Raw genomic sequence first — 12138 nt, forward strand, 5'->3', positions numbered from 1 at the left:
ACTCCTTCCATCACCTTGTTGATTCTCTGCTCCTCTTGGTTGTTGGAGCGTTGACAGCGCGACCGCGGCTGTGTTTGCATTCCTGTAAGTGGCTTGAGTGAAAGAGAAACATGCGGTGTGCGTATTTCCTCGAATTTAAATGTTTAAATGGCGCCCTTATGTAACTCTCTCTGTGTGTGTGTGTGTGTCTCTCTCTGTTTGTGTGTGCGTGTGTGCGCTTGTACTGTAGCTATGGTCTCCATCACCTGTGACAGCTCTGTTGGCGTGCGGCTGTTTTGGTACCTCTACTTTGCAACAAACTGAAACAATAGAAATAAACTCCCAGAGGAGTGTTTGAGTTTTTCTTCCCGGTTTGTCCACCTTGAAAATTTTGAGAGCTCTCCAACGCTCCCCTCCTCTAAAGCAGGGTACATACATAGGCCTCACGATTTTTAATATATTGACCAATTTTTTTAAATGTGAGGTACCCCACACATGGTGGGAAAAAAATAATAATAAAAAAAAGCTTACTTGTCTTATAGTATGTTGTGTATTCTTTATCTTCACCAGCAATCGCAAGTCTCCTCCCGCAAAGTAGATGTCTGTTGTAGTACCAAGACTGAGCTGTGAGAGATAACATGGCGCCACAGGGCATCCAGACTACCTGAAAATACAACCATTCACCATGGCGTCACAAGTACAGTACTTTCCGGATGACAAACACTCCAAAGGCATCACTAGTAAACAAACGCTTTCACGTCATTTGACCAAGGCAGAGCGATCGAGAACAGAGGGTAAATGGCTTCAATGATGATTTTAGCCTTCTACTATATCGCCAAAGTTTTAATGTGTGAAGTGTTAGTCGAAAAGATGTGAGATCAATTGCTTCAAAGGAACAAGACCGAACTAGGGTCGTAATTTACATTTCAACAGACCATTTCATTCTAGAATAGACATGGGGGAATTGCAGACATAGTTAACACAATGAATGAGGGACTGGCTAATTCATTCAGAAGATAAAAATAAATGGAATGCCTTAACCTCGGTCATGATATATGTAGCCCGAAGTTCTAGCATCATTCTTAAATGAGCCAAGCCTACCATTGGTATATATCGTTGCTGTTGTGTCCAAATACGTTAATTTAAGATTTTTTTTTAAACAAGGCTTTACTAATGATGAGTCCACACAGCGTCTTTTATTTTTACAGATCATGAATCAGTATAAAGTGTTTACAATGGCTTGAGAGCAAATGTATTAACACTGCAACTGTATAACTGTATGAATGACATTGAAGCACCACCTTGTCATGCAATCCAAGTATTTTGTCTGGGATTTTGAAAAGGTTAAAGGTTAATTACACTTTTGAAGACCGAACATTGACTTTGAACAGTTTATAATTTTGGACTTTTTTTAAGGACACATTCACTTATTCCTGGCTGCACGGAATTATTTTGCGTTTGATTGTGGGGGTGGGAGGCTTGAGTATTGGATACTTTTTTTGTCTGCTTTAATTTCTGTGAATCACTTTGTGTTGCATTTAAATGTAGGAAAAGTGCTATAAAGATAAAATTGTTTGATTTGATTTTCTGGGTTGTCATGCTATTGTCTAATTTGTGCACATTTGTCATTAGGTCAACATGGCATGTTATTGTGGTTTTTCACCTGCTTTGCAGATATAATGCAATAAACACATTTTGTCTTACACTACATATTTACATTGAATCCGGTTTTGTTATCAGTTTATTATTTATGTTAATAATTAATAAGTGGTTAAATTTCAAAATAATGATCTGTACTTTTAATCTACTTTTATTTAGAGGAAACATACAAGGGTCTTTGTTGATGCATTCGTTCAAAATGAAGAAAAGTAATCAAGGTATCAAATGTAATTAGTTGTATTACTTTGAGAAAGTAATTGAAATAGTTACACTTCTATTACATTTTCAACAGCGCAACTTGTAATCATAACCAACTACATTTCCAAAGTAATCTTCCCAACACTGCTCCACAGTCAGACATTTGCTGGGGAGATGCTCAAATTCAGCCCGATTATTGGTTTGTATGGACCCCTTGGATCTGATTTCAAGAGCCCTCTCCTCATGCTCGAGCATGTTTACACTCCAGTGAGTGTGCACGCCCCCCACCATTCCCCTCGCCTCTCCAGTGTGCCTCCAATAGTCCGACATTTGCACTTCCTTTTAAGGATTCATCGCCCATCGCCCGCTACCCACAATAAGTGTAGCATCTGCAAAGGCAGGCGTGTGTTGACCCGAAGGCACCAAGCTGCGAGGCACAAAGGGTCACACGTCGGAATTAGTCCTCACGCGAAAACAAAGTGCCAAGTCTGGCTGGTTGGTATTTCAAAGTTTGGATTGAGCAGTCAGGCAGCCAACGGCGTTCCATGTTGACGTGTGACCGTAAAAGAAACCGAAGCTTAATTTATAATGCAGCGACTTTTGTTTTTGAAGCAGACGCCCAGTATGCGCTCGGACCTCGTCCAGATGCAGATTTACTGTAAGAGGAAGAAAGAAAGAAAGAAAGGAAGAAAAGTGTTGGAAGCTTGGTGATACTCGTGTTTCAGCTTCACACATTCCCGTTTTTCTTCAGCACTATTTTTTTGCCTGTCACAACTGTGCGCGCGCACACACACACACACACACACACACACACAATGTTGCCAAGTTGCCATGTCTAAAGAGATGCAGCAGCTTGTTACTTTGACTGTCAGAAGCACAGCGACCCACTGCAGAGGTGAGTATGTGTGTGAAATCCCATGAGCCTCCAGTGAAGCTCAAAACACATCCACATCTAGATTTTTTTTTCTTCTCCCTCTTCTCACCTGCTATTTTAACTCAAAATCACACCCAAAATCAGGAATGTGACATGAATTCAGTTTTAAGATGATAAAATCTGTATGTATGGACCCGTTTTAACATACACTACTCACAAAACGTTGGGGATAACTCGGCTTTGGGGTGACATTTCAGGATAAACCTACATTTAAATATAACCTTTACAAGTGAAGTTAATTTGACCTCAAACTTTTGAATGTACATTTTCAACTTTTTAATGTTTCAGTACTTTTCGTACAACTTGCTGTTCATTCACAAGGTGCTGAAGGGAAAAATTTGCAACAGCTGTTTGATCCATGAAGAACATTTCCAAGGATTTCTATGCCTTTCTGTGACTTTTCCAGTCTCTCTGTATATCCAGGGGCCCCAGCCAACAAGGATTGGAACCCCCCTACACACAAAAAAAACCAGGACAATGATTAAGCAAAGAGACATTTTATTAAAAACAGTAATTGACATAAACAAAGCCTGCTTAAAATAAACAACCTTTATAATATGGGGACCCATTAGGGAGCTTTTCAAATCCTAAGGCGTCATTACGGTCTCTATGATGTTTCCAGTCGTGTCGTTGAAATGGAACAACACCAGCCAGCTGTCTCTCAGGAAGGTCAGTTTAAGTTTAAAAGTGAACTTTTCCCCAAAAGCTAATTATCTATTAAATAAGTTTTTTTTTTCTGGGTAGTGTGTCAGTAGACTTCTTGGTAGTTTAGTGGTTCACATGGACGTTTTTGTTACGCGGTTAGTATGTCATCTGACAGCAGGACGTCTTTCTTTTAATGGTAATCTGGAATAAAGTATGTAGACCTATGACACCGACCTGTGCAAATTGAATTGAGCAAAGTTCCCCAGGCTGAGGAAGTGAGCCTGCCTGCGTGGGTTTGCAATTTTCAATGGAAATGTGTTGGGTTTTCAGTCTGATACTTTTTTCTTTGATCTTATAATTGAACAAAACAAACTGATTCGCTTCCATTTAAAACTGGTGTAGAAAAATGAACAATAACTCAATAACTGATTGTTTTCCCTTGGCTTTACAAATTTCAACATTACACCATGGTAATTATTTTTTTTTTGCCATCAAACATGGAAATATGCACTTCTTTTTTTCTCAATAAAACAGTGATTTGTAAATGCCATTGGCAAATTAACCATGTTATGCCAACTCACCCCCCCCCCCCCCCCCCCCCCCCCCTCCCACTCTCCCTGCAAACAGTCTTTCCAGATAACTGCTTTTGGCACATTCCACTCGCGGACATCCCTGGCACCCTGTGTAACCTCTCACTCTCATTGAATATTTTTATTATTCCAGTTCCCCGCATTGTTTTGGTACCGCAGCCAGCCCCCGTCAAGCTGCCGTCTGTTCAAGGATCTGCCAGAGCCAGAGCGAGCAGCCTCTCTGTTGCACTTATCTGGATTGCAGCAGCAGCGAGTCACCTCAATAAAAGAGCAACTCCTGGTTGCCCGGATCATAAAGGAGAATAAACAAGGTTAGGCAGAATAATTACGCTGAGGTGTTTGCTGGTATTAAGGGACTGCTTTGACTTTGTCAGTCCAATACAAATAGCAATCCTTGAGAGTCTTCCACCGAACATGTTCACTCGGACTCCCAAGTGTTGATAACATTAATGTCCCTGCTAGCAACATAGCTTCTATTTCACAAAACCTAGAGGTGGATTGCGGCCTGTGCACGGACCGAAATATCTGAAAACTTGCAAATGTGGTGTTAAATAAATGATGTGTTACGCAACATTTTATGCACACTTCCTGCGGGTTGGTGTGGAAACCAAACGTGTGAACAGCAAATAAATAAATAACAAACTTTACTCTGCCATTTCGTTGTTGGCCACGCTATTGAATTAATTAGGGGATTATTTTTCAGCAACAGGAATATTACTGCATCCAACTCCTAAACCTTGAAAACATTTTTGTAAACTGCTGTGTCCTACCATAAATACACAAAGGATCACTAAGGCCCAAGTACAAGATGGTGCTAAGGCCCTTGTGGATTGTTTTGTTTTATTATTATTATTATCATTATTATTATTATTCTGACAAAAATGAATCACCTTTTTGGGCCTCACTCTGCCTGAAAAGTAATACATTTTCCCCAGTACTTTGTAATGTGTTACCAGAAACACTGCAAATAATACACAGTACTGCTAAAGTCTTGTTCCCTCATTAGATTTGGCTGTTTTAGCAATTATATAATAAGCATATTGGTATCATGGGGTGGAAACCTCGCATCTCCAAAACCATCACCTGAGGCCATTTTTAAGACTGTCCATAACAATGTTAACTCTCATCCAAACATACAAAACACCGTTAAGGCAAACAAACTAGAAAATTGCACAACAATGCAAAGTGACGCAACTATCAGTTGAACCCTAATTAACGTCATTGCTGACGCTTGGATGCAAATACAAATAAGACTTTCAATAATGTACTGTAAAGCAACAACAAAAATAGCCCTGAATATTTAAACACTTGAACGTCATGTCGTGATCTCACCTTGGTTTTCCTCCCAGTTTCCCACCATAAACATTCCCCCATTGGTGCATCGTGTTTGCTAAATACACACAGAAAAAAAGTCAAAAACATGCTGCAATAATAGCCTGCGACTTGTCTCGTAGTGTGCAAGCCACGGGCTCAAACGAGAGAAGCTGCAACGCTTCCAGGTGGTAATTGTAAAGTGATTAATGCCTCAGATTCAGAGCTCATGCTGTCGCAACATTTAAGAGTTCTTCTCCCGGAGGCACCAAGACCATAGAGTCCATACTCCCATTGCAGAAAAAAATTAAATATAGTCGATTTTATTCATACCGCACTAATTCACAAGTGAAATATATGGCCTCCAGTGAAATAAACTCTGTATGCCTCCGTATACTGAGAGATTTTGGACAGTCAAACGGTTTGGCCATGACCCTTTCCTGTTCCCACGTGGTTGTGCACCGATGCACAAAGCAAGCTCCATAAAGACATGGATGAGAGAGTTTGGTGTGGATGACTAGCCTGCAATGAGTCCTGACCCCAACCCGATAGAACACCTTTGGGATAAATTGGAGGGGAGACTGAATGCCAGGACTTCTTGTCGAACATCAGTGTGTGACTTCAAAAATGCACTCCCAAACTCAATGCATTAAGAATCAGATGCCACTCAAGTTCATATGCGAGTCAAGGCAGGTTAGCAAATTCTTTTTGCAATATAGTGTACATTCTGTATTTGGCAGATTAACTAACCATCATAGTGAAACAGAAAAAAAAAAGAAAAACTTTTGTGCCCATCCTCAGAGACATAAATACAAACAGAAAACCATGAACATTTAATAACTATAATTGTCCCGTAATTGGAAACTGTGTTAAAGTGGAGAGTAACCGATATATTAGCCAGAGTATACAATGAACCGCCAGATAGTTTTCAGACCCACCTGCAATACAGAAGGTCAAAATCCTCGAAAAAGAGACACTCAACTCAAACGAATGAATGGTGAACCACAATGTAGCCAGTGGTGGTTCTAGACCAATTTTAGTTGGGGGGCCAGCCTAGGGCCAAGTGTATTTTCAGAGGGGTCGTAGTTTGCGCCCCCGTTGGACTACAGTTGTCACTTGACAGGGGGTCTGGCTGGGCGGTAGGGTGCTTGCTGGATGGGCACTGACGGAACATTTAACATTTCCCGAAACAACAATGTTCCGGGAACCATAAAAATCCATTTATCAGTGGGTGGGCAGGGGTGGGGCATCACTTTGCCAAACAATACCAGTCCCAAAGCAACTTGGTGGTATATTTTTCATTTTTGGGACTGCCTTCACAGGGGGGGCCCAAGCACAGTGTTAGGGGGGCACTCCCTAGAACTGCCACTGAATGTAGCGGTGGAGCACTGTAGATGAAATATTAGTTAGTTCCTCCCCTAATATGAACAAGCTGGTGAGGACTGTAAAAAGCAGGAATTCATCTGGTGGTACATTTGAAACTAATTAACACCCAAAATGCTTGACCAGGACTGACACAATCTGTGCTTGAAGTGGCAACAAGTGGGATAAACCATGTAACAGATGAGACGGACAACCAAAGCAGGAGATTGGGCGGCCGGAGGGATTTGGCACACAGACGGAGCCTCTCAGCTTTAATTTTCACACGGACATTCCAAGTCTGAGAGGGAAAATCTGCTAAAGCCGCAAATGTTATAATAGTTATAACTGGGATTTGGTCGAAGATAAAAGCAACTGATAAGCTCCCATAGGCCGACAATTTACCCATTCGTCAATTCCCATCCTGATTAGAGACAGCTGGGGGGATGGATAAAGCAGATGGTATCCTTTCCAGGCTTTTGGTCAACCTGCTTTTGAAGTCCATATTAGCAGTGCCCCTCCACCTTTCAGCAATATAGGCGTAGCTCTTGGTTTGCAGCCATTGCTGTGGAGCAGAAGCTTCGCGGTCTAACATCCTCGCTTTAAATCTTCCTCGCTGAAAATCCGTCCACATCAAGAGCCAACTCGGATTATCTGCGCTCAGTTCCAACAAATCCATCTTCTCGCATGTCGGCTGCTTCTTGTCAGCAGGGACTACCTGTCACATGGCCTTGTGCTGTTTCACAACTTCTGGTGGCAGCTTCATCGCCATCTTTAGAGAGATGAACCCCATTCTGTACAAAGTCCTTTTTTTAAATGTGTAGTCGCCTTTGCCGTTACAATTTGCCTGTATTCCAGAACAATTATTATTGTATTTTTGGCAAAAAAGTGAGTTTAAAGACTAATACCATTTTGTGTAAAGTGTTAGTGCACACATTTGTTTGCCCATGTGTCAGTTTGTCCCTGCACATTACTTAGGCTAGTATGCTAGCTAATATTATTGATGAGCCTCATGTGAAGGTGGTTTGTTTGTGTTGATAATTAATAATTGAATACAGTCATTTATGTAACATGGGTTTATGATCGTGTACATGTTAAATGCATGGTGTTAATGCTTTATGATCCTCTCCGTTTTCAGAGCTTTGCCGCCATCTTGTGGCATTTATACGCATTTACAAACCATGTGTTTGAATATACAATTCTGAATTCTCTTTTCTTATATGTCACTTTTACAGATAACTTGGGGAGTGAAAAATAAACAGCTTGAAGCAAGCACCCTTTGCCTTTGGCCTGTATTTTAGTTTTTAGATACATGAATTGATGAATTTATGTATTTTCAGAGCTTGAATTTAACAACACATGAGTTTTTCACCAAAGCACGTAGGCTTTGTTTCAGGCAGTTCATTGCAATGATAATGGTCAAAGCAGGTGACGTAGCAGTAAGTTAGTCCAACGTATTTATACGGAGCAATCCCTTCCTCCTCAGTCGTGACAATAAAGAGAGGTTTAAAGACATTTATGAGTCTACAAATGTCTTTCTAGAGTGGCTCTGATGGTTTGGTGGATGTCACATATGGTGAGTTTGCAGCAACAAACTTTCCCATCTACTATCAACCGGAGTTTAAGTTTGAAGTATTGAAACAGGAAGTTCATGCAGAAGTTAAAGACTGTCCCATCTTCTGTCTACTTTTGTATTTGTGTTCAATGTGTCTTTGCAGAGGTGAACGAGCTAAGCAGTCATGCTACGCTGCAACAAAATCAGTTTATCGCATCAATCTTTGAAAATCTTATTACAGGAGCCCTCATGCCCAAACCACACATGAAATGCTAATGTCTTGCTGCTTATGTTGGTGATGAATACTCAAATTGACCTTATATATATATATATATATATATATATATATATATATATATATATATAATGTATGTACATATTTAAATATAATTTCCCTCTATTTTACCCTAAGAAGCATTGTAGTGGTGTACTGTTGTGCCAAGCATTTTCTTCTGCTGCAAGCATTTTTGATGATTCATTTTTATAAATATTAATTACTTACACTTAAATGGTATATCAAGTAACGTATCTGACATTTTTTTGGTCCAAATACACAATGGATAAAGAAGTACTGTAAACTTAACATCCATTTGCCACAGTCTGGTTCAAATCCAAGAGTTTTTTTGGGGTGGCTCTATTTTATGCAATTGCAAAATTTGTTCCCATGACGACTGGGGCGGAGCTCGGCCATGCGACGAAGCAAGCGGCTACTCAGTGTTGCTGACTTAGACACTTAGTCGCTATACAGTATTTAGTGACTTTTCCAACCACTCTTGCCGCTAATTTAAAAAAAATCGACTAGCAGCAAAGCTAGCAACTTTTTATGGTGTCATTAAGGACTTGTGAGGAGTAAGAGTACCCCAGAGCAGAAGTTCACCCATCAACGGCCAGACTGCAAATAGAAGGTGCTTGCCATCACTGGCTAATTTCACCAAATCACACCTCCCAGCCACTCTCCGTACCTTACATATGTATTAATTAGGCTTTAGACAATCAGGATTTTTGGGACCGATCAGACCTGTTACATGACCTGTTCATTTACTGTATATACTTACTTGTATGTACTTAATTGCTCAAAAAATTATATTTACAATAAATAATCTATCTTTGTTCCTCTTTATGCCAGTGAGGCATAGTGACAGACGGAACAAATGAATGGTCTTCTATTAGATGGCAGGAAGTAAATACAGTAATTAATGTATCCACTTTTTGTGACATTGTTGTTTGTTGGCGTGCCGTGAGATTTTTCAATTGTAAAATATGTTCCTTGGCTCCATTAAGGTTGGAAATCACTGCTCTAGTCAGATAGTGTATTCTAATCAGTCAGGTCAAACCAACATTACATGACAGAAATAATGGGTGCAAACTTACTGTAAATAAATTACTTTATTTTTAATTAAATGACTTCACCCACACCCAATCTTTAGAGCAAAACGCCGGTACAACCGTCAGTGCTAGCAGTAGATTGCTAGGCTACATAACGTTTTGTTGCCTGCTTGCGAGCCGTATCGTATTAAAAGTACGTGAACATACCTCAAGCAAGCCTTAAACGAATGTCCTCTCTTGTCCTGAACACCGGTGACCACCTACACGTTTTTCCGCATTTTGTCCTCATAATATAGTCGGCGCGATCCACTCTTGTTGTGTTCGCCACGGTAACGCGTGTATCCGTTCACATTTGAGTTGACAAGATAAAGCCCACTGAAAAAAAAAAACGTAAAAAACGGGATGCGGTGGTATCGGAATACAATATTTTATTGCAGTAGTCTGACATAGTGCAATCTTGAAAGAGCAAATTTGTCTTGTAGTCTGATCCGGGCATTACGTGTTGTCTGTCTCAGACGTGTTATCTGTTCCACACCGCCGACATGTTATTTTTATTAAAAAAAAATTTAAATAACTTTATTGGCCATCAGATATTTACAGGACTACGCCAAAAGACACGCGACAAGGCTAAAAATAAACTAGCTTTTGGATTCAAATATACTGTTCACGATGGCGACGCAGAGTAAATGTCTTTCGCGGAGCCGATCAATGACGTCATGTCACGAATTATGACATTAAAGCCGATCATCATAAAATGCGAATTATCGGCCGATACCGATAAGGCCGATAAAATCAGTGTAAAGTCTAGTATTATTGATTTCAAGGAAGAAAACTCAGAACCAGTGTTTTGCTCCAAATTTACATTACAAATTTTGTTGTTGTCACTGTTGTTCCCTGCCATTATATGTAGCTGGCATATATAGCTAAAGATATTTTATTTGTTGTGAATAAATAATTTTTGGTCCAATTATGTGAACTTGGATAATTTCCGTCAGTAAACCTGATGTTCTGTCACAGCAAAGTTGTTTGGAGTCGCTGTACTAGGTTATCAAGGTGAGTGCATGCACAAAAGTGGTGTGTCTCTTGTCAATGAGTAATTAATCAGAGTGCACTTCCTGTTCTGCAGTCACTCAGCTATAATTTGCATCCTGTACGACGCAGCAATTCTGTACAGTTAACTCTGAATTAGCTTATGTAATATGTACCACCAGAATTAACTTTTGAGATTTATTTTCATGAATCGTGTCATTTAAGGGTTTCTTTTCAACTCAGCAACAAGCTCATGAAGTCTTTGAGAGCAGTTTTCAAACAAAAAACTGGTGTCAACTTGGCCCCTACTTTGCCGGACATCATACGACCTCATCACTGCTGATAGATTGCTGATGCCGAAAATAGAAACCTGCATCCCATCGCCCGCTCTGTGACCTCGCCTGCTCGAATCGGTCCACATCCGGGGTGCGCCTCGACAAATGTCAGCCAACGCGTGGTGTTGTGTCCCGGAAAATGAGTATCGATTTTGCCTTGTGTACCTGAAACCATCACATCTCCATGCTTGGAAGTTGAAATATACAGCTGAATGCGGTTGAGCACGGGCAGCGACGCTATAATAATGTTGGTGTAATAGTCTTGTTAGTAAAGCATGTTGTCAGTGGATTCATTCGACTGTGAGGCCATTTATTCGAATGGTTATAGTAATGTGTGTTGGGAATAAAAAAAAAAGTGCACAAAAAGACAATACATCAGTCAGCAGATGTTTGTCCACCAGAAAAGCAGATGTTTGCAGATATTGCGACAGTTATCAGTCATCGCTGCTCCCTCCATGTAGATTAAATATTGTTCGACTTCTCATGTTGTAATTATGGCACATATAGTAATGGCAAACACATTTGCAAATGGAGCAGTCATCATAAGTACAAGTAGCATTATCAGTTTATTTTATGTTATTGTACCGTATCTTATGCTATTCTGCACCAAAATTCTTAATCTTTATTTTTACAGTTATTCCCGCCACGGTTGAGGATTCCTCCTTTCCTTTTCTCAACTGATTCAAAACATTCTGAATTAAAAATATTCATAAAATTCAGGACATCTTGGGAACCATTTTTTTCACATTCCCAAAAGTCCCACTTATGTAGGAATTCCACATTGACCACATTCAAGTGACTGAGACAATCAACAAATCCAAATTCAAATTTACAATAATTTCCACATTCCTCAAATTCCACACATTTCATTATTGAAATCCCAAATTAAAGAGATATTTCCCATGTTTACTTTTCACATAGTTATCACCTCCTTTCACATTTCTTGACTCATTCACACCATTCCAAATTCAAACTGTTCAGCTCATTCAGGACATAAAGTATATGGCGATATTATAACACACATAAAATTTGAAAACAGTTTTAAGACATATTTAACCTCCTCCTCCTCCTCCTCCTTCTCTTGCGCAGTGATGATGACGATGTTCAAAATCTTTATTTAACTACACGAGAGGATGGTTCACTGTGGTTTTCCACCACCACAGTAATAGACACATTGGCAGTGTCACTCTTGTCAAGGCAGAACTTGTTTTTGGATCT

At 39.9% G+C, this 12138-nt stretch overlaps 1 protein-coding gene across 4 annotated transcripts in view; it reads left to right on the plus strand.

Annotated features, from left to right (window-relative positions):
• The window catches only part of chrm3a (cholinergic receptor, muscarinic 3a), an 81397-nt gene that overhangs the window by 61219 nt on the left and 8040 nt on the right, over positions 1–12138 (plus strand). The window contains exon 4 of one of the 4 annotated variants that reach the window (XR_009790967.1): positions 4139–4278. The exons of 2 other annotated variants lie outside the window; for them this stretch is intronic. The gene's annotated coding sequence lies outside the window, so the exon portion shown is untranslated. Of the gene's footprint in view, positions 1–549; positions 1688–4138; positions 4279–12138 lie in introns of those variants that run through there. One more of the 4 variants, XR_009790966.1, reaches the window with a different exon arrangement.

The sequence above is a fragment of the Phyllopteryx taeniolatus genome, chromosome 11 (assembly GCF_024500385.1).
Source record: "Phyllopteryx taeniolatus isolate TA_2022b chromosome 11, UOR_Ptae_1.2, whole genome shotgun sequence".
Classification (NCBI taxonomy): domain Eukaryota; kingdom Metazoa; phylum Chordata; class Actinopteri; order Syngnathiformes; family Syngnathidae; genus Phyllopteryx; species Phyllopteryx taeniolatus.